The 22,630-nt window shown below is 48.9% G+C and overlaps 1 long non-coding RNA gene across 1 annotated transcript in view; it reads right to left on the bottom strand.

Annotated features, from left to right (window-relative positions):
* Positions 1–17,159, bottom strand: part of LOC144827726 (uncharacterized) — a 133,628-nt gene extending 116,469 nt beyond the window's left edge. Inside the window, exon 1 of the long non-coding RNA XR_013610332.1 lies at positions 16,542–17,159. This is a non-coding gene — a long non-coding RNA (uncharacterized LOC144827726). The remainder of the gene's footprint in view (positions 1–16,541) is intronic.
* Positions 17,160–22,630: the final 5,471 nt, after the last annotated feature.

Raw genomic sequence — 22,630 nt, 5'->3', positions numbered from 1 at the left:
AATTGAAGTATAGAACCGAACTAAAAATATACCAAAAAATGGTTCGAGAAGAAAAAAGTATCTTTTTCAATACTAGAATTGAGGAAGCTGCCCACCCTACTAAGGAATTATTCCGTATTTATAAAGAACTGACTAACTCGGCCCGTCTAGAGACTCTGGATACTTATTCCACGGAAATATGCGAACAAATCGCTGATTTTTTTGTGGAAAAGGTGGAGAAAATCCATGCTACCTTCTCCAAAACCCCCGATGTAGGGGATAACGTAGACATAAAAACTCCCACCACTCAAAATCCAAGATTATCTATGTTTACCACTCCAGATAAAATGGATCTACTTAATGTTATTAAAAGTATACATTCTGGATCTCCCAGGGATGTATGTCCATACGATAAAAGTAAGGACATCATGGAAAACACTCTTATTGACCACATTAGCCATATGATCTCTTTATCCTTCCAGGAATGTTTTGTCCTGGAAGCTTGGAAATTAGCGCAAGTGATACCGTTAAAAAAAAAACCTAACATTCCCATTACACAGTTTAATAACCTAAGACCCATATCACTTCTTCCATATTGCGCTAAAATTATAGAAAAAGTTGTAAATAAACAACTCATGGATTATGTAGAAAAAGAGAACTTACTCCATCCCTCTCAATCAGGATTCAGGCCAGGATATTCCACTGAGTCGGCAGTCCTGTACTCTACGGAATGTATTCGAATGATGGTGGATGAGGGCGAGACTGCAGCATTGGTCATGCTGGACCTCAGTGCAGCATTCGATACTGTGCTGCACTCTAAGCTGCTATCTCGTCTATCAAAATTAGGAGTGAAAGGTCCAGCACTTGATTGGCTTAGATCTTTCCTTACCATGAGATCATTCCAACTACACTACCCACCCTTCAGATCATCTTCCCGCAGTGTCAGCCATGGGGTTCCACAGGGCTCGAGTTTGAGCCCTACTTTGTTCAACATCTACATGGAACCCCTGGCTGACATAGTAAGGAATTTTGGGGTGGGCATTGTTAGCTATGCTGATGATACGCAACTCATGTTTAAAATCACACCGGACTGTAAGGAACATGCCGCAAATTTCTCAAATTGCATGACGGCAGTAGCCACTTGGATGGACGATAACTGTCTACGCCTTAATGGAGAGAAGACCGAGGTATTGGTGGTGGGGAAGGAAACATCTGTGTGGTCTGATGCGTGGTGGCCTTGTGAACTGGGAAATCTCCCCACCCCTGCAAAAGTGGTAAAGAATTTGGGGGTCATGATAGATTCTGACCTGTCGGGCAAATCCCAAGTGAATAAAACTATAGGAAAGTGCACTGGCATACTTAAAATCCTCCGAAAAATCATTGATTTGATTCCTATAGGAGCAAGAAAAACCATAGTTCACGCCTTAATAACGCCACATTTGGACTATGGTAATGCCCTCTTAATAGGTCTCAATCTCAAAGGCCTTCACCAGCTCCAATGCATTCAAAATACGGCGGCTCGTCTGGTGTTAGGTCTCTCGAGAAAAACTTCTATTAAATCTGCCCTAACCAAACTGCACTGGCTTCCTATCAAGGAAAGAATTATATTCAAAAATCTCTGCTATGCCCACAGGATAGCCCATAACAAAGGCCCCCTGTACCTAGGAAGTCTCCTGACTATACACCGACCGATGAGAGCTCTAAGGTCATCTGGTGCAATGCAATTTAAAATTCCCCGCATTAAAAAAGCTAAAATGGGAGGTAAATCCTTCCGATTTCTAGCTGCTAAGCACTGGAATGATCTCCCCCTTCAATTACGGATGGAACCGTCCGAAAGAATTTTCAGGGCAAAACTCAAAACGCTCCTCTTTCCTAAATAGTTAGCTGACATGACTCTCTTTTTTTTTCTGGTTTCCACCTTATGGGTTGATTTATAAGCAGTTAGCGCGGGGACACACAGTTTGTGCAGCCAGGCGCTTTATAAGTGTTTTATTATTATTATTATTATTAAACCCTTTTAATACAGAAATAAGGTCCTAACATCTAGGTTTTCTTCATGGGCTTGCTCCCATCCATGCATAAAGGTGCTGTCCTCTTTTTGAGCTGCCCAGAAACTCTGTGAAGGAGTACTCCCACCTTCTGAAGAAGAAAGAAGACAGGTAATAGCTGGTTTGTATAGGGTTTGATACTTCTTTTTCCCCCTTCTCCTCTTTGCTTTGGTTTTCCCCAGATTCACCTTGACCCAGCTCCTGAGGCGGAAAGCCGGGAGCTGGAGGTACTTTTGTATTTGGAGGCATTTTTAGAAATTTTAACAAAAACGAAGCTTTTTAAAATTTGCGTGGTGTCACTTACTTGTTGTTCTTAAATCCAGCACCACTGCCAGAATCTGCTCCCTGCTGAAGCGCACAGCCGATCTTAAAGCTGTGACGCTGCTGACCATCCCCAGCGGCCGCCATCAGACCAGGCGTGCACGCTGACCACGCCCACTTAGGCCACGCCCCCCGAGTGATCTATATAAGCGCTGACCACTAGCGCTTCTGTATTCACCTTGACCCAGCTCCTGAGGCGGAAAGCCGGGAGCTGGAGGTACTTTTGTATTTGCAGGCATTTTTAGAAATTTTAACAAAAACGAAGCTTTTTAAAATTTGCGTGGTGTCACTTACTTGTTGTTCTTAAATCCAGCACCACTGCCAGAATCTGCTCCCTGCTGAAGCGCACAGCCGATCTTAACGCTGTGACGCTGCTGACCATCCCCAGCGGCCGCCATCAGACCAGGCGTGCACGCTGACCACGCCCACTTAGGCCACGCCCCCCGAGTGATCTATATAAGCGCTGACCACTAGCGCTTCTGTATTCACCTTGACCCAGCTCCTGAGGCGGAAAGCCGGGAGCTGGAGGTACTTTTGTATTTGCAGGCATTTTTAGAAATTTTAACAAAAACGAAGCTTTTTAAAATTTGCGTGGTGTCACTTACTTGTTGTTCTTAAATCCAGCACCACTGCCAGAATCTGCTCCCTGCTGAAGCGCACAGCCGATCTTAACGCTGTGACGCTGCTGACCATCCCCAGCGGCCGCCATCAGACCAGGCGTGCACGCTGACCACGCCCACTTAGGCCACGCCCCCCCGAGTGATCTATATAAGCGCTGACCACTAGCGCTTCTGTATTCACCTTGACCCAGCTCCTGAGGCGGAAAGCCGGGAGCTGGAGGTACTTTTGTATTTGCAGGCATTTTTAGAAATTTTAACAAAAACGAAGCTTTTTAAAATTTGCGTGGTGTCACTTACTTGTTGTTCTTAAATCCAGCACCACTGCCAGAATCTGCTCCCTGCTGAAGCGCACAGCCGATCTTAACGCTTTGACGCTGCTGACCATCCCCAGCGGCCGCCATCAGACCAGGCGTGCACGCTGACCACGCCCACTTAGGCCACGCCCCCCCTCCGGGTTAAATATGTGCATTTACAGGAAGCGCAGCGGACGAGCGCAGCGGGAGCGCCTAAGGCAAGCCCGTCTGCGCCCGTCCGCGACCAGCCGGGACCCGGGGCCACAACCCCTGACTCTCGTACCACCCAGAGCGTGACCTACAGCACAGCGGTCCTATACAACATCGGTAAGACTTCCACACCCCAGTGCTCCCATAGCTACGCTCCAACAGAGCTACCCGTCCAATGTTCAGGCTGCAAACACGTCTTCCGCAAATCCCCGCCGGCCGCGGCACAAACGTACCATATGTACGCGCTAAACTGCCGCTCCTTACCTAAACACAGCTTACAGATTGCTGTGATGCTCGAGGAGATAAAGCCAGACGCAGTTTTCCTGACAGAAACGTGGCTCACTGCTCACTCTGGACCAGAGGTGGTGCAAGTCTTACCTGTAGGCTACCATATCACTAGAGTAGACAGACCGACAGGGAGAGGCGGAGGTCTGGCGATTATTCTGAAGAACCAGTACCGATGCCGTACAACAGCGGAAACTATCCCTGAGTGCGAGAGTGTAGCATTCTGCATAGAGTTCAATGCAAATAGCTCCTTCTCCGGCACCCTGATCTACCGCCCCCCAGAGCCTGCAAAACGGTTCCATAGGTCCCTTCCAGAAATTATAGCGGAAAGAATTCTTTCGTCCACCAACCATACGATTCTGGGGGACCTAAATCTCCACTTCAACTCCCCCTCTGACCACATTGCCCAGGAATTACTAAATGACCTGGAAGCCCTCCAACTGTCCCAACTGGTTACAGCCCCAACACACGAAAAGGGCAATTTACTTGACCCTATATTCAGTAACTGTTGGGATTTAACTGTTGATCAACCCACCCCCCTTCCATGGTCGGACCATTTTTTGGTCCCTTTTACTTGGGCTAATCACAAAACTCCCCAGTCACCGCCCCAAGTCACTACCAGGAGAAACTGGTCAAAACTCCCATTTGAGACCTGGCTGCTTAACCTGGACTCCACTCGCCCGTCACCCTGCCAAGACCCCAATGTGGCAAACGCCCACTATGAAAGTTGGATCACCCACTCATTAGATTCGATCCTCCCGCTTCGTAGATCATCCTCGAAGAGACTACAGGAATCAGCTCCCTGGTTTTCTGACTCTCTAAGACAGCTAAAACGCCTCTGCAGGCAACGAGAGAGAGCCTGGCGCCTAGACTTCCTCCCAGATAAAAAGGCCGCCTACAAAGAGGCGATCAAAACCTACAAAGAAGGGATCAGAACGGCCCAGGCAACCCATTACTCTGAGAAAATACTAGAGGCAAAATCCAAGCCTAAAGAAATTTTCCGAATTATAAAGCAATGCTCCAGTGCCAACACGGCACCCCCGCCTATCAAAACCCAGGATCAATGCAATGAGCTTGCGGACTTTTTCCACAACAAAGTCCTAAAAATTCACTCTTCCTTTTCAAAAGCAGCCACCAACCCAGATGCAACTAATTTACCTCCCCCCAGATCACTTCCTCACCTAGACCAGCCTTCCCTCGAGCACTTCCCCCCTCTGGATCTCGACACTCTAAGCAAGGTGGCACGACAAGTCAAGTCGGGCTCCCCTTGTGACCCTGCTCCCCCAGAAATCCTGATGCATGCAAGCGAAGCCACCCTGCCTGTAATCCTGGATCTTCTAAATACATCCATATCCACTTGCTCAGTCCCCACTGCCTGGAAGCAGACTATGGTACGGGCACTGTTGAAGAAACCCAGCCTGGACCCTAATGACCACTCCAGCTACCGCCCTATCTCACTTCTCCCTTGGGTGAGTAAGGTGTTAGAGAAGTACATAAACGCTCAGCTGGCCCAGTTCCTGGAAGACCACTCGCTATTACATACATCCCAGACAGGCTTCAGACCGAAGCATGGTACAGAAACCGCCCTGTTAGCGGTCACCGAAGAAACTAGAAGGATACTAGACCAGGGAGGATCAGTGGCAGTGATCCTCCTTGATCTAAGTGCCGCCTTCGATACGGTCAGCTACACCATCTTGCTGGACCGTCTCTGTAACATCGGAGTTTCTGGTGACGCTTTAAGGTGGTTTGACTCCTTTCTGTCTGGGAGGTCGTTTCAGATCTTCGACGGAGAGATGAGGTCCTCGAGCAAACCCCTGACCTGCGGAGTACCTCAGGGCTCCTCCCTGAGCCCTGTACTGTTCAACGTGTACATGGGGCCGCTGGCGGGTGTTGTCGAACCATATGGCATCAAAATCGTGTCATATGCCGACGACACCCAGCTTGTGGTCTCACTGGCCACAGAGAACAACGGTCACTCCCCAGCCGACCTGCTAAAATGCCTAGAGGACGTCAGGGATTGGATGACCAACTCCTCCCTAAAACTAAATGGAGAAAAGACGGAGCTTATGCTCCTAGGCCCAACCTCTCCTGTGCCTTTCACATCCTTATGGCCCAGTACACTGTGCCCGCCCCCCATCCCTAAGGAAAGTGTTAAAAGCCTAGGAGTGTGGTTGGACAACAAACTCTCCTTCTCCACCCAGGCCACCAAACTGTCCGCCACCTGTTTTGGTCTACTCAGGATCCTGAGAAAGGTCCTCCCGCTACTCCCCTTAGAGGACAAAAGGGTGGCGATACAGGGTCTCATCCAGTCTCGGCTGGACTCAAACAATGCCCTATACGTGGGGGCACCGGAGATGACCCTCCGAAAACTGCAGGTTGTTCAAAACTGTGCAGCACGCACCCTGCTGAGCATCCCACGCACCCAGTCAGCCAGACCTGCCCTAAAAAGCCTTCACTGGCTTCCAGTGAGGCAGAGAGTGGCCTTCAAGGCGCTATGCCTGGCACACCGCGCCTTCTGGAAAACAGGTCCAGCCATCAACACCGACCTGGTTACCCCCTACCACCCTAGCAGGAACCTACGGTCGATGGAGGCGTTCCTCGTCACTGTCCCCAGAGTGAAGCGAGCCAGATCTGGGGGTAGGCTGTTCTCTTTGAACACCGCCAGGCTCTGGAATGCGCTCCCCATCTCACTCCGATCCAACCCAGACCTCCTCTCCTTTCGGAAAAATCTAAAGACACTGCTGTTTGCTAAATCCGAAGTACCTTAGCCTCCCGTGCTTCCTTGCCTCAACCAGCGCTTGGACGCCTACGGGCAGCAACCGCGCTTAATAAATATCGTTACAATACAATACAATACAGTCGGTCAAGGGATTGTCTATTTCTGCTGAGGAAAAGGGGGATTCACTCAAACAGTTGATACTTCTATTGTGTTGATCACCCGAGCCAAATACTCAGAATGGTACGACACCCACCTTGGGTACCTGTGTATCTATGTCTATCTCAATTAGCACCTCTGCTAACAGGTAGTTACGCACATCCCCATGAACACATGACACTTGTACTGTTTACCCCGTATTCATTTAGGCCAATGGAATTATGTCCCTACAGACTACTGTGTTATCACTGGTCTACCATTCAGATGTACAGTTGTTTTGTTTATCCGGTAGTCAATACCCTGCCATAAGATAATCCTACTTCCCTGGGTACCACCGTGTCTGTCCTAAGGGGACAGTGGTGGGCTATGTGCCCCCACTCAGCACATTTAAAACATTGGGGAGCTTGTTGAGGAGTAACAGTGCCCATATTGGGCTTTCTCACAGGTCTATTTGGTAAGAGGATTTGATGCTCTCCTCTCTGACCTCCTATTTTTGTTACTGTGCAAGAACCTGTGACTGGGTTTTTAGAACAGAGAATTTGAACTCGGGCGACCAGTCGTATGCACAAGCCAAATCAACAGCAGATTGCGCCACAAGGTTAGGATTTTGTTACACCCACGGCAGCGTATTAGTTGGTAGTGCTTCTAAATAATGCTCCAGGTAAACCTTTTCATTAAGCACTTCCATTGACATTGTCAGAGGTTGTAACCAACAGTTCCCTAGGTCTCTTATGCGATAATATAGGGCTCTAGGATTGTCGTCAGTAGTCCATTTCTCCCTACGTAACTAGCTCTTATAGTATTTCTGATCACAACCCCATCATTCTAGGATGGCTTTCTTTATCTCTGGATAAGGGGTGACCACTGCGGGATTAGCTGCCTGATGGGCAGCCTGCAGTTTCCCCGATAACAATAGTGCAATATATTGACTCCATCTCTCTGGGGGCCATGGAGTTGTGGAGGCTACCCTTTCTAAATTTACAAAAAAGTAATGACGGTCATTTCCCTCTTGAAATTTCTCAGAACGGACCCAGGAGCATTCGGAGGAACACTAACACTTGAGATGGTCTCAGTCAAGCGTAGGATGGCAGAATCCTGGACCTGCTGGTTGAGGTCATGAGGGCGGCTTGTACCTTCAGGGCTGTTTAGAGGCTTATCTATCTTTCTGGGCATTGAGATTGTGTTGCTCCAGAGCCAACTATAGGTGTTTTTGGCCTTCCACCAGTTGTGTAATCATGGCTTCCATGGTGAAGGGTGGTGTCCTTATTTCCAGACACAGGATCGTGCTTCTGACACCATTGTAGTCCGGTGGGAGGGTGTGTCAAAAGGAATGAGAAAAAGTCAATGTCCAAATAATAAGGTGTCGGAAACTTTGTCTCTTTTTCTTCTCTTTTTTTTTGATATTGCTTTTTTTAAATTATGAAACGAAAGAAACCAAAGAAAATGTAATACAGACTGATAGCATCTCTCCTCCTTTTTTCATCTTTTTTTCTTTCCATTTCTTTTTTTTCCTTGGGGTTTCTTTAATAGTTGCAGCCTTCCTTCTTCAGTAGGCTCTCCCTCGTGGGATATTAAAAGGAAAAGAAATCAAGGATCACGCCTAAATAAAATAAAATAAAAATAAGAAAACATGGGTCAGGAACCTTGATTTTATTTGCACATTTTGTTTGTTAAGTATGCCACTAGCACAACCCGGGTTTAGTGCTCACATGCATCTCTGAGTAGGTACTCAGTGATTTGGTGTGGATGCCCCTTTTTCCGCCCACCACTTTCTCAGTGACCAAAAAGTAGAAATAGGCACTTGCCTTTGGCCATCCATGCCCTCCTGGGTTGTAGCATGGGTTATCTTGGCATTCTCTCCTTTTCGAGTCAGCAGTCTTGACCACTTGCGTCCCCAGTCCGGTCTCTGGCAGGCTCTTCGCCGGGGTGTCCTCCGCTTCCATCTTCTGCTTCCTGCATTTCTCCTTCCCGGCTTGGTATTGTCATTATGGGTCATATCTCTGTCGACTCTCCTTGTTCTGGGTGGTTTCCTTCTTTGGCGTTCTCTTCTTCTTTTTTCTCCATTCTGGGTTTCCCCCCCTCCAACCTCCTTGGTGTCTTCCTCTCTCTTCATAGTTCTGGCGGGTAATGTTCCTGTCATGTGTGGCAGGTGTGCTGGTACAAAACCTTTGGCTCCCTGCAGGTAGCCTGTGACGGCCATCTAGGAATCCCTGCGACCGAGTACGGGATCACACGAAACTAGGCTATTGGGTTTAAACATTGCTAGGGCACTATCGGATGTCGTCAACCATACAGGAGCCTGATATAAGGTGTCAACTCTCTCAATGTAAATGGAAAACATAAGGACCAATCAAGCTACCCAGCCAATTCCTACTGGGGTGGAATCCACACCACAGACTCTTCCATCAGTGACATATCAATGCAATGGCAAAATGGAAGGGTCTGAAGTCAAAGTCCAGAGAGGCGGAAGAAGCAGCCAGCGCCTCCTAGTGGGTCTGTGAGAGAGCCAGTTGTCCCAATCATCATAACAAGAACCCCTTCTGAAAGCAAAGCCCACATAGCTGAGTAGCTGTGCATTCAGACCTTTAATATTAACAAAAAAAGCAATAACCAACACTGAAACAGCGCTGCAACTCAACCAATCAAAACAATCATGCCACCACTATGTGGACTATTACCTGAGCCTGCTCAACAAAGACAAAGCAATAATAAACATTCTGCAAAACTTATAGAGTTCTTCTTCAAGGAGAAAACACCTCAAGATTACAGTTCAGAGCAGGAACTTGCAGGACATTTACTCAAGCAAGTACCCACGAAGTACTCTCTTTTGTCCTCACCCAACTCGCGGCTCAGGTGCATCTCTTCCTGCCCCACACTGAGGGGAGGGACCTTGATCATTGAACTGGTATCTGATAGCATGCTAAGGAACCTCAACCCGACCCTGAACCTACAATAAAGGTTGTGGAATAACCCTTAACAATAATTCAAAAAAGGGAAGCCAGCACTATTAGATCCAGCAGGCACAGAGAACCTGTGACTCATGAATCCCACAACATTATCTTACCCATAAGGTCTTGCAAACCTCACATTTTTGCTAAAATATGTATTTTCCTCATATTTTTGTGAGAAAAAAGTTCTACAAGCTGGAGGGATCTACATAATTCCTACCACTCAGGGTTTTCACATTTGTCCTGATAAAAACACTACCCTACCTGTGTGGGTGGGCCGAGTGCCTGTGAATGCAACAGATCAAACCTGGGCCCAAATACCACAGCTACCCCTACTGCCAATGTCTTCACATTGCGTTTTGGGGCCTTTAGTGGAGTTGGCACTAGGCTGAGCCACACGGATGGGGAATAGTTTTTTTTATCAGCAAAAGTATGGGGACACTTAGTGGTTGAAAATTAGAATTTACGCCCAGTCCAGTGGCGGCTCCTCCACTATGGTGGAGGAGCTTCGGTCCCCGCCACCCTCAAAAGTTGAAAAATAAAACAAGTTTATTATTGTTTTATTTTTCAACTTCTATGTGCTTCGTCCTAGGGGCGGGGCATTCGCAGGGGAGTCAGGAGAGGGAGTGGTGGGCAGTACTGCTATCAGTGGCAATGTGGGTTTGGCTGGCCGTCTCATGCCGGCCAAACCGACATTTTCACTAAGCTGTCTCCAACCAAGCTGCGTTGCTGGATTGAAGACAGCAAAGCACAGGCTCTCAGTCGTTCTGCAAGTGCAAATTCCCAGCACTCAGGCCAAGCCTGACGCTGCTTTCAAACATAAAAGCAACATCAGGATTGGCTGCATGGGAGGCTGGGAGCCTGTACTGCAGCGAGGACACGGTAGACAGAAGGTATGTTTAAAAGAATATGTTTTTTGTCCGTTTCTCCTTCTCCACGTCGTCCGTCCCCTCCATCCCCACACCGTCTCGCCACTCCGTCCGCACTCCAGCCACTACTGCCCCACTCTGCCATTCCATATGTCAAAACTACACCCAAAAGAATCCATATTTCCTCTTGTTTGCCATGGAGATGCTCTTCACTCCAGGCTGTCAGATAGACTGTTGGGGGTGGGGAGGGTTTAGGGGTAGACGATAGGCCCAATGCAAGACTGGCCTACCCACACCTCAATTTGTTTTATACTGTCTAGTGGGCTCTTTGTGCCCCAGCCCTGCCAATTACGGTAAACCCCCAATCAACCTTAGGGGAGAAGAATTTCTGGGGCGGAGGCACAGATCAATGCCTGGCCTTCCACCACCCCAGCCCCATTACTTCTTTTTTCATCCGTTTTTTGCCTGGTATCTAGTAGGGATTCTACCCTTTGAGGGGCAGATTAAGGGCTAACCCACAATCAGGGTAAACCTCCTATCTAGCCCCAGGAGGGTAGAAAGACTATATTGCCCCTTCTAGGATGGTTGCATGGTCCATTGACAGATGCAAACTCATCAATGCTTCTCATTGATGAGTAATTGATCAGTGTTTTTCCTATAAAGTTAAGGCCATGAATATAGGGCCTGGTAGGGATCAGTATCAAAACCTGTTTTTAAATGGCTGGCAGGATGCGCCCCGCATAAAGTCTCGGTATGCCTGATTGTATAGCTTACTTCAGTGAGTAGAGAGAGCTCTGTCGCTGTTCACTCCTTCCCTCCTTCCCCAAGGGGCTCAGCGCTGAAGGTCAATAGCACCAAGGATTGAGGGTCATATGCTGACAATGGGGTCAATCAGTATTTCGTTAGAACTGATCGCTGAAACACAGGATTAGTCCAGTTTGAAAATCACACACATGCATCTAAGTGCATTTCTGGAAGACACCCTGATTTTGTGGATGTTCTGGTGTTTAACCCAAATTGCAGAAGAGACATACAAATTGAGAGTTTAATTGACAGATGTGGACTCTTGGCCCTGTCAGTAAAGCAAAACATAAACAAATATAGGTATTTTGTTTCTGAGGAAAGTGTCAGCCCTCATTTTGAGTCAGCCCCTTGCCTCTGATTGGATGGCTTGGATGCTCTTAATTGTATGACTTCTTTTCCATTCTTGAGGTCGTCCCTCTCCTGAAGCATAACGTTTTTACAAAGATTGTGACTGGACAAATTATTCATGAAACTACCTATCTTTTTTCTCATATTAATTCTTATTTAGCACGTTTCCCACTACTACTCCTTCTTTGTGTGCCAGTTGCTGGGTAGAGGTTTTGCGATGAACTTTATGTTGTCCTGCACCTCAAACCTTTCCCACCATATCCCTTTTTTCCAATCCTTCTTTTAGTAGTCCTCTATGGTGCTATGGAATGCCCCAAATGTTGTCCAATGGCACTTTCCTGTGTCTCTTCATTTCCCCTTCCCTGTCTCTTCTCCCTCCTCCACAGCTGTTGCCAGATGCATCTAAACTGCATCAGCATTAATAACAATAATAACCAACCATGTCAAACATACAGAAAAAATTGTTTACTATAATTTAAAGTATAGGACACATACTAGATGTTACATTCTCATGTTGTGTCACTCATTCAATATAGCGCCCATCTTGAATATATGAACACGTTTTTTATACTTTAAAGATAATTGCTGCCGGGGTACATCGTCACATTGCATCAAACAACTTGGTGGCTATCTTCAAAGTATAGAAAACAATGTTTTCTACACTTTGAAGATTTTAACAGCAATGGGAATGTCTTTGGACTAAGAAAAATGCCTAGTAAGCAGCTTTCTACAGAGTGGAAGTTCTCACGGCCTGTTACTCATGTTACCTCTCCTAGTACTGTCGCAGAGTAGTCTTGAACCTTGGGTAAAGCCCACATCATATGCTGGAAGCCTGCCTGTTGTGCAGGGGATCGGGGACAAAGAGGGTATATGGAGGGGAAAATCTGTTTAAGTGCACAAGTGGTAAAATAGGCAATATGTAGGATATTAAATTGCATGAATTTGAACCTAACATTGCGTGAGACCCTGTGGCGGTAATCCAAGGTTTTATTGCAATTCTTTATCGTGTAAGCTGCACCCAAACACTGTGTCCCATTTGTCCTGAAGGGGTTGCAGCTCACAACTGATAACATGGAAATCTTAGGTTAATCTCTATATGGAAAATGTGGCATCATTACCTTAAATTACCATTACCCTTGTTTCTGCTCAAGGTGATGGATCTTGGCCACTGTATTTTGACCAAAACATGGGCAAATAATCCAATGCAAATAAACCTTTTAGACAATAATGATAGTTGTGAGTAGTTTTAAAGGGATTTATTTTCTAATTCATATTTAAGATTATCTGACTCTTCATTCATTAGTCAGGTATCAATCAGGTTACAGAATTGATCATAGAAAAATAAAGTTAGTACAGAGCATATTATAATTTCCATACAGCTCGTTCCCTATAGGAAAGAATACCTATTCTAAGAAAATGAGGCACAAATTATGTCAGTCAGAACTCATGAAGAGTTCAAGTAAAAGCAAGTGTGAGATTAGCATGAAGCTTAATCAATAACTAATAATTGCAGAATCTCCCATAAAGAAAAATAAAGCATGGAGCTAATAAGCTTAGGCAAAGCCACTTAATCAAAGCATAAAGCTTGGGGTTTTGAATAAAAGTTATAATGGAACAACACCTGCATCTAATCTGGCTTCCTCTGCCTCAGTTCTGTACTTCATCAAAGTCTTTCATCTCCTTCCCTGCATCTGCAAATCACATATGCTCTGCTCCCTTCAATTATGCATTGAAGTCTGAAACTCCTCTACAGTCTCCCATCTCTAAATCTATTCGTGTATCTGTGTCTCGCAAAGGTCTCTGCAAGGGTCCTGAAACTCCTAAACTAGGAATGCTTTTATTTAAAAAATAATGTTACAAAGCATGTGGCGTGATTTTCGTTCTGCATCCAACTGGAATCCATCATTCTCCAAAAGGACACCTCCATCCCTTGGCAATCTGCATACGTCATCCATCAGGCACGCGGATATCCTTCCCATGACATATTCTGCATATTATTTAATACAATTTTATCTCCTAACCTTCTTTTAAAGAAACATTTCGTTTTTAACTAAACACATAACATTAGCTGCAAAATAACTTATTAATTAAGTAAGAAACATTAAACGTAGCATGGTAATGCACTTTTAAAATAGGTATGTGTTTCTATTCTTTCTAAAACAAAAACTTAAATGAGGCTTTGTTTAAACATTTCCTGCAGCTAAATAGATAAGGCTCCGAGGTTACATGCTGCAAATTATGCCAAGTGCTCTCCCTTTCACACTGAGACATTCCTTTGCTTATCTCAAAGGCCAACTGGAGCAAAAGCTAAATCATGAGCTTCTGTGTTTCTACATTTTAAAATGTTGTGTTAATTGTAATATTACCAAACCAAGATTACCAGCAGACAAGGGAAACCCGGGGACACCAGACTTCAGGAATAGTGTAATGCTTTTTTTGGATTCTACTATGTAGTAAGAATTGACCATGAGGGAGGTCCCACTGTTCCAACAACATGGGGAATGGTATTAAGTTACCTCCAGTGTTCAAGTCGCCTATGGTATCAATTCCAGCAGCCTCCCATAGTTGTATCTCGTGACAGCCCAGCGAGGCAGTGCTTGTTATAATTTCCTTTAGTGGGATCAATGAGGCATAGGGGGCTACAGTACGTGTACTTGCCAGTGCTAATTTCCAACAGCTCAGGGTGGTGGTATGGACTAGGGGCAGGTGTTGTAGACGATGTGGGCCTAGGAAAGAACAATTCCTGGACACCCCTCCGCTATATTCTGGTTGGAAAGACCCTTCTCCCCCAGGTGTCTGTCAGAGAGCCAACATGCAACCCACTGGAGTTGTCCAGCAAATAAATAATTCCTGAAGTCTGGTGTCCCCAGGTTTTCCTTGTCTGCTGGTAATCTTGGTTTGGTAAGAGCCACTCCCCATCTGTCTGTGGCCAATATTAGTTGTCCCAGTAGTGTATAGAGATCCATAAATGTACATGCCAGCAAAACGAACGAGTGGCTGGCAAAATAATGCAGGCGTTATGGGAGCATTACCAGTTTAGATGTAGTGCAATGCGTCCAGCTACTTACTGCGGCAATTTGGTCCCGAGGGACAACTGGGAGCGCAGCGATCTTATGGCCTGGTGCAGTTTGCCTTCTAATATGTCTTGGTCTTCATGATATATATTGATTCCCAAATATTAAAAGATGTGAGATAAGAGGACATTGCCCGCTTCCAGATCACTTGTATGTCATACATCTGGGAAGGGATGTGCCACAGACTAGCCCTACAGACCTGTACTCAACACTCTCAAGATGGATGTGAGTGCCACACCTGCTTTGCTATTATCATTATTATATACATGATTGAGTGCCTCAAAGGAGAAACCGATAAACCCTGATGTTTCATAGACTAGAACCTAGCAACCAGACCACTAGGTGAGAACCCATGGGTCCCCAAGTTAATAAGAGTCAGATTCCTATATGCCTTCCTGGTCACTAGAGCCACCCTAGCAGTTTGGTACTCGATCACAAGTTTCCCTCCCCACTCACACTCATCCTAGACAACACCGAATTCACCGCTGGACTCGCAAAACAGGCCTTTAAAGCATAGAGGGAGAGAGGGGCTGCTTTCGTCTCTGTGACTTTGTCAAGGGAGGCCGAGTGAAAATGTTCAAGAAACTCAAAGCTGACTATGAGATCCCTGAATCTGAGCGTTTTCACGGCCTCCAGATCCTCCACTGGGTCTCTCACACCAGAATCAGAGTACAGGTCTCGTTCAAAATGTTTCTCCAGCACTTAACATCTGATAAGTACCTGGTCTCTACTATCAATAGACTCCTTAACACCTAGACGGCAACAACCAAAATGTCATTCCAACTACGCTGGGAGAATGACCTTCAGATTATTCTAGACACTAAACAATGGCAAGAAGTGTTTCACCACACCACTAACTTTGTCCATCATGGTCAAGGCAAGGGAGATCCTATATAAAATGTTGTACCACTGGCCCCTCCACCCATCCCCTACATATTAACAATCCCGTCCACTCCAAGGCATGCTGGCATGGATGCGTTGGCACCGGTACCCTCATACACATCTTATGGTAATGCTCCCACCTGGAGACCTTTTGGGGTGCTGTCTTCTCAGCAATCTCCCAGATTCGAGTCTGGGATCTAGACAAACTTCCAAAATTTGCTATCTAAGGCAGACCTGCTGAAGACTTTTACCTACTCCCCTCCACAGTAGGCAAGCACATTTCCCACCTATTCTTAGCCGCCAAACACAATTATTTCCCTTTAGGGGAAACTCACTCCTACGAACTTTGGCTTCACAAACTGTGGCAACTGCCAGGCTATGAAAAGATCGCATATGACTCGGTGGACAAACCACAACTCTTTCATAAACTATAGGATCCATTACTTACTACTTGAACTCTGACTTTCAAGCCCCGACATGCCCACGGAAACTCTGTGCCCTGATCTACTCGTTCCAATGATAACCCCTCACTTTAGGACACTTTACACACTGCTGTCTCTGAACGTATAATACCTGATAATTTATTATACAATTGTTTTGGTGTAGGACTGGGAGGGATGGGAGGGTTTCAGACACTTTTGTTGGGTTATTTACCCATGAGGGTACTGTAATGTGTTTGCTAGATGTAAAAACTCAAAAAATGCTATTTAAACATAAAGGTGTAAGACTCCCATTTAAGTGTTTTCTCCCCCAGGAAGAGTGGGCATTGGGTACGGATAGGCGCAGTGGAAAGGCATATGACTAAGTATGATTGGCTGTTAGCTCTGAGATTTCATGAAAGAGTTCATTACCCCCAGGTCCCTTATGTCCTCGTCCCATTCATTAGCAATGTGGAGATATCCATCTCCCAACAGAAAAAAAGACAAGAGGAATGCTGGGACCCTAATACTGCCCCTCCCACCGGGAGTACATAAGCAGTACTTACCCAGCATCCCGCCTGTTCTTTTTTTCAGCCTGTTGGCAGAATGGACTTGGATGTGCTGGTGCTGCTCCTGCTGGGCTGGAGTGGTGGTGCTTCTCTTCACCCCCCGCCCAGCTGCCTGGCTGTGCGGGCGCAGGGTTTCCTGGACTGTCTCTCGGCCTGTCAGGCTTGCTGTGAGTCAGTCTCTGTTCCTGCCGGAATCCTGCTTGGCCACCCGGCCCTTTGAGACTGGGGCGTGTGCTCCTATTTCCATCGGCTTGCGGGTGTGTCTTCCAGAGCCTGGCCGGGTGGGACGTGCCTCGCTTGCGATGTTCCTTCCTGGATTCCTGCTGGCAGTTGTGAGAGGGCGCTGGTGTTGGCCTCCGCCCCGGGTGAGTCCCGCTTGGCGGCTTTGTTCTTCTTTCTACCCTTGATGCTGGGTTCTAATGTCCGTCGGAGCTGCGGTCTGCTCCTCTGCCTCTCCGTTGTTGATTCTGTGTTTGGGGCAAGTCTTCTTCTTCTCTCTACTTGGATGAAGGCGGGCTGGCCTTCTGGACGAAGCGGGGTGCTGAGTGATGAGCGGTGGGGCCTCAAGGAGATGCCGGGATTTAACCCGGGACGTCGGACATGCACAGCATGCGCTCTGCCTCTGCTATTATAAATGAGTTTGTTGCCCTCCGGATGGCTGTTTCTGGTGACTGGCGAGGGATTGCTGGTTTCCCTTCGTCTTTCTTTGCCCAGTTGATTGTATGCCTGGTTGTGCGGAGTACCGTTTCTTTGCTGTTATCTACTGCCGCTGCCTGTGCCTATTGGTTGTTCACGGGTTCGGTTCCTGTGTTCAGTAGCCCTGCGGGTGCTGCGCTTTTTGCTGCTGGCTGCTTCTTCTGGTATTCCTGGGGCGCCCGCTCCTGCTGGCAGCAGTTGGGGTTGGGGGTTCCGCGTTCTGGTTCTGGGATCGAGTTCCGTGCTGCTGGAGGTGGGGGTTCTTTCCTGGCCTCCCTGCTGTTTTTTTTCTCGGCAATTACTTTTGCTGTCTGCGGCCGCTGGTTCTGGTCCCGGCGAAGGGGGGCTGGGCCTTTTTCCATGCTTTCTCTCCTCCTGTGGGCGGCTGCCTCTCTGGTGGTGCTCGATCCTCGTTTTTGCCTTACCAGTCTCTGCTTGCCTGCTGTATTTTTGGGCTCTTCTGGGGCTGGACCCCTTTTTCTGTTGCTGGGGTCTTGCCTCGGTGTTGCGGGCCTCGCTGCTGTGGCTCTGTTTTCCTTTGCGGGGTCTGGCTCACGCCCCCCCTTCCACCCTGCGCTTGCTGTGCGCTAGCTGTTCCTGCCCGGTGGCGCTCCGTCCCTGGGTGGTTTTGCCTTACTGGTTCAGGGCTGGTGTGGGCGATGCCATGAGGGGCGTCGGTTGGGTTCCTCGTGATCCCCCGAGTCCGTCTCGCTTGTTTCCCAGCCTGGTTCTCTGTTTTGATGCTGGGTGCCTGGTGGTGTGTTTTGTCCGGCCCTTGTTCCTGGCTGCCTGTCTCCCCTTTGCTGTGTGGGGCGTCCTGGTGCCGGCCCTGACATGCCTGCCTCTGTGGCTGTTCTTTCTTGTTTTGCCGGCCCTGGTGGGTGTTTTGGGGTGTTCGGCTGTCATCCTGGGTGGTGCTGTGTTTCTACCTCCCTTTGGCGTGGTGGTCGCGGCTCAGGTGTCTTTCTGGGGTTCCATGCTCTTGCCGGTGGCTGGCTTCCCTGGGCGTTGCGGTTGGGCCCGTGGTCCTCCAGGGCCCGCGTGGCCGCCGTGCTCCTCGCCCTTGTTCTGGTGTGGGCGGTTGTTCTTCGGCTGCCCCCTCGCTGGTGCTTGCCCTCTCCTGCGCTTTTTGTCCTGCCGCTTCTCGGTGTGTTCTTGGTGCAGATTCTGTGGTCTGGACTCGGGTTGCTGGATCCGCGGTGTGGTGCGGTGTACGCTTCCTCCTGGTTCCCGGGGTTTGCGCCTGTTGCTGCATCCTTTTTGAGCGGCCAGGTTTGTCCCGGGCCTTCTTTGTGCGGGGGTATGCTTTGGGGGGCTGTCTGGTGCTGTCTCCATCTGCCTGCCTTTTGTTCCTGGGTGCTGCTCTCCTGGTTGCTCCTGGCTCTGGTGCTCCCTTTGCTCTGTTGCTGCCTTCTGGGGTTTCCTTGGCTTTGTCCTCGTGTTCCCTGCTTTTGCTGCACCCCTGCTCTGTTTCCTGTGTCTTTGGCTTCCTTCAGGGGGTCCTGGCCGCCCCTCCTGGTTCGGCTTTCGGTGTTGCTCAGTCTGGTTTGGGCTCCTGCTCCTCCTTTCCTTTGCTCACCCCTCCCACGTGTGTGTTCCCTGTGGCGTTTCGCCTGTTTGGTCCCTGGGGGTTCGTGCCTCTGCTGTTTGGGCCTGGCTGTCTTTCACTGTGGCCCTGTCCTGGGCTCTGGCCCCTGTTTTCCCCTCTTCCGTGCTACGGTTGGGGTTCTGTCTTGGCTCTGGGGGCGGTTGCTCCCTGGGGGGTCCTGTCTTTTCTGGTCCCCTTCCTGGGTGCCCGGCTGGGGTCCTCTGGGGCTTTCTGGCTCCTGTGAGTTTCTGGTGCCTGTTGGTGGCTTTCTTCGGCCCCGCGTCCTTGCCTGTGTTCTCTCTGTCTGGCTGGTGTCAGGCCCTGTCCTGATGTGTCCTTCTGGGCCTGCTCCTGCTGTCGGTTCTCTTCCCAGGCTTGCTTTCCTGTGGTTGGGTGTCCGTTTCTCTCCCTGGTCCTGGTGTCTCTGTTCTGGGCTGTTGGGGTTGCCCGGTGCTCCTCTTTCTGTTGCCTTGTCCGGGCCTGTGTGGGAGTCCTGGTGTTCGGTGCTTCTGGGTTGGCGTTTCTGGGGTTGCCTCCTGTTGCTCCTGGCCTGCCGGCTTCCTGCTGGTGTTTTGTGGCCTCTGGCGGTGCCTCTTTGGTTTGCTGGCTATGCGGTCTCTTCTCTGCCGGCTGTGGGGTGTGTTTGCCGGGAGTTCCTGGTTGTTTCCTGGTGCAGGTGTCCTGGCTCTCTCCTATCTCCCTTTGCTTCTGCGGGCTCTGCTCCATGTGTGGGTCTTTGCCCCCCTTCTCTTGTTTGGATGCGGTTCTGTGGTGTTCGTCTTGGCCTCTGGGGCGTTCCTCCCTCGTGGCTGCGGGTTGTCCGGAGTTTGCTGATGATTTTCTCCTCTGGCTTCTCTGCTTCCTCCTGTTTCCGCTCGTCGGTTTCTCTGTTGGTTTCTTCCGGCCTTCTGTGTGGTCCGGTGGTGGTGTGCTGGGGATCTCTTTTGGCCCGCCGGCCCTTGCTTTGGACTTTGTGCTGCTTGGGCTCCTTACGGGGGCTGATTGGGCCTGCGTGGGCGGGTTGCTTGGCTCTGGTCCTGGTTTCCCGGTTTCTTTGCGTTTGTTGTCCTGTTTCTTGGCCTGTTTTCTTGGCTCCTCTCCTCCTTTGGCTGGTGGGTTTCTGGCCTGTGGGCTGCGCACCTTGGGGCCTTTTCCGCTGCTCCTGCCCTTGCTGCCAGTTTGCCCGGGGTGTTGGGTGCCTGTACGGTCCTCCGCTGTGCTGACGCGTGTTTTCTTCTACCCTCTATGGTTCGGCAGTTTCTTGCCTGGTTGTTTCCTGGTTTGGGGGCTACCGGGGTTCCTGTTGGCCTGGGTTTGCGCCCTGTCTTGTTTTCCCTCCCTCTGGGGTTGTGGGTTTTTGGGGTGGTGGCCGCTGGCCCTGTCCCCTCCCTTGCTGGACCTCTCCGGTTCCGGCTTGTTGGTTTACAGTTTTTTGTTGGCCTCTCTGTTGTTTGGTCCACTGCTGATTCTTTCTGGGGGCTTTTCTGGCCTGTGGTCTTTTTGGATTGGCGTCCTCTGCCCCTGCTGGTCTGGGTTTGGGGGCTGTCCTGGTTCGGCTTGCGGCCCCCTTCCCTTTGGAGTTTTTGGCCTCCTGGGGTTTCTGGTCCCTGTCTCCTTCCCTCTCTTTTTGGCCTGGCCTTTTGCGGTGGCTCCTCCCTCTGGTTTGGGTGCGTGGTGGTTGTTGTGTGGTGGCCCTGGTGGTGCTGGCGTTTCTTTTCCTGGGCCTCCTCTGCAGGGTTGGGTTGGCTTCTGCATCTGTCATCTCTGGGGGCCGGGTCGTTTGGTTTGCTGGGTTGGGCCAGTTTCTAGCCTGTGCTTCCCTCCTTCCTTGTTGGTCTGGGTGTTTGTGCCTGCACCCTGTTGGCCGGTCTTGGCTTCTTTCTTTGGCCTTCTTTGGGGTGGTAGTGTCTGCTCGGTGTATCTGCGGCTGCCGGGTCCTGTCTGCCTTCCTGCTGGTTCTGGGCTGGGTTGCCATGTTGGGTGGGTCCCTTGGCCGTGTCCTTTAGGTCTTGGCCCTGGTTGCCCTGTCTTCGGTTTGTCTGGTTTTGGGCCTCCTTGTTGTGGCCCTGGCATTCGGTTGTTTTCTGGTTGTCTTCGGTCCGTGTTTGGTCCCTGCTGTCCTGTTCGGGGTTGCGGTTCGGTTGCTTCCTGCGGCCCCCCATCCCTCCTTCTCGTGCTCCTATGGGTTGCTGCGTTGGTTGTGGTTTCCTGAGTGCCTTTGTTGGTTCAGAAGGCCGGTTTTCTGCTTTGGTATGCTCCACATTGTTTATGAATGGAACGAGGACATAAGGGACCTGGGGGTAATGCTCTATTACTTACCGGTAATCTTCATTACTTCGGGTCCGGTTGTCCTCGTCCCATTCATACGCCCCTCCTTCCTGCTTGGGCGGCCGCCTTCCTGTTTGGGCTTGGTTGTACAGGCGGGATGCTGGGTAAGTACTGCTTATGTACTCCCGGTGGGAGGGGCAGTATTGGGGTCCCAGCATTCCTCGTCTTTTTTTCTGTCGGGAGATGGATATCTCCACATTGTTAATGAATGGGACGAGGACAACGAGATCTGGAGTAATGAAGATTACCGGTAAGTAATAGAGCATCAATTCTGTTCAGGCTGGTGTGGACAACTCAGGCATAAAGCAGCATCTCAAAATATAAGGAGACAATATGTGTCTTTTCATCTATGCAGATCCCTGGTTCATCGCCCAGAGCTGCCAGTTTCCCTGCTAAGGGTTCAAGGGCCAAAGCGAATAGGAGTTCTTGCACTTGTCGTGGGTGCTGTGTAAGGCAGTTTTATCCAGCCTATCAGTACTGCCCCAGGGGTGAATATATGTAGTCTCAGCGTATGGTATCAGAACCTTGTTCTATGTTTATAGCTATAGAAGCTGAGTGGGGCCAGGATATAGGTGACTGCTACATAACTTGATACAGCCGTCTCATGTTCAAGGACGTGTTTCAGGAAAGGATAAGCCCATTTTTGGTCGGCATGAACTAGATCAGGTAATAGGAGGAGCAATCTTTCTCCTTATAATTTAAATAATATTTTATCATCAGTGTTCAAAATGGAGAGCGGTCTGTATGAACCCATCATGGTAGGTTCTCTCCCAGGCTTCAGAATGGAGGTGACTAGCTTTTCCTGAGTGGTAGCAGGGAGGCAGCCAGTTGTTCTGGCTGAGGTATACAGTATGAACAGTTCTAGGGCCAGTAGGGTATTGTATGTAGTGTAAAAATCTGGGGCAGCCCATCAGACTTCAGTGCCTTCCCTTTGGCCAGCAATCGTATGGTCTGCTTTATTTCTTGTTCTGTTAGTGGCAGAACTAAGTACCCCCTCTGTAGAAGATCTGAGGGAGGGGCGGGCTTGTCAAGAACTCCCCCACTCTTGACAGGCCAGTTGGTGGGGCTGGGGCATATAATTGCGCATTGTGATCTTTAACGGCTGTATTAATGTGAATTTGAGCCTGGACCATTTGACCGCTACAATTTGTTATGGACCTGGATGGAGGATCTAACAGTGGTGGCTTGATAAGCCCAGGTAGCATTCTACCTATCCTGTCTTCGTCTGCATGTTTTAGCTCTCCATATCTACACAGTCTATGTACAAAATATGTTCTAGGAGGTTCTCATAAGCTTTCTGTGCTGTTGACAGCTCGGCCCCCTTAGCTAGGTCTGAGCTATGTGCTATTTCCTGCAAGTGTAGTTGCCTCTCTGCTGTCTGGAGTTCCATCTCTAATGTTTTCTTGACTGTACCAGTAAAGCAGATGAAAGCCCCGATATCGACCTTAAAAGCCTCACATTCAGTAAAGTTGAG

The sequence above is a fragment of the Lissotriton helveticus genome, chromosome 4_1, assembly GCF_964261635.1.
Source record: "Lissotriton helveticus chromosome 4_1, aLisHel1.1, whole genome shotgun sequence".
Classification (NCBI taxonomy): Eukaryota; Metazoa; Chordata; class Amphibia; order Caudata; family Salamandridae; genus Lissotriton; species Lissotriton helveticus.
This window is presented reverse-complemented; position numbering and strand designations above follow the sequence as displayed.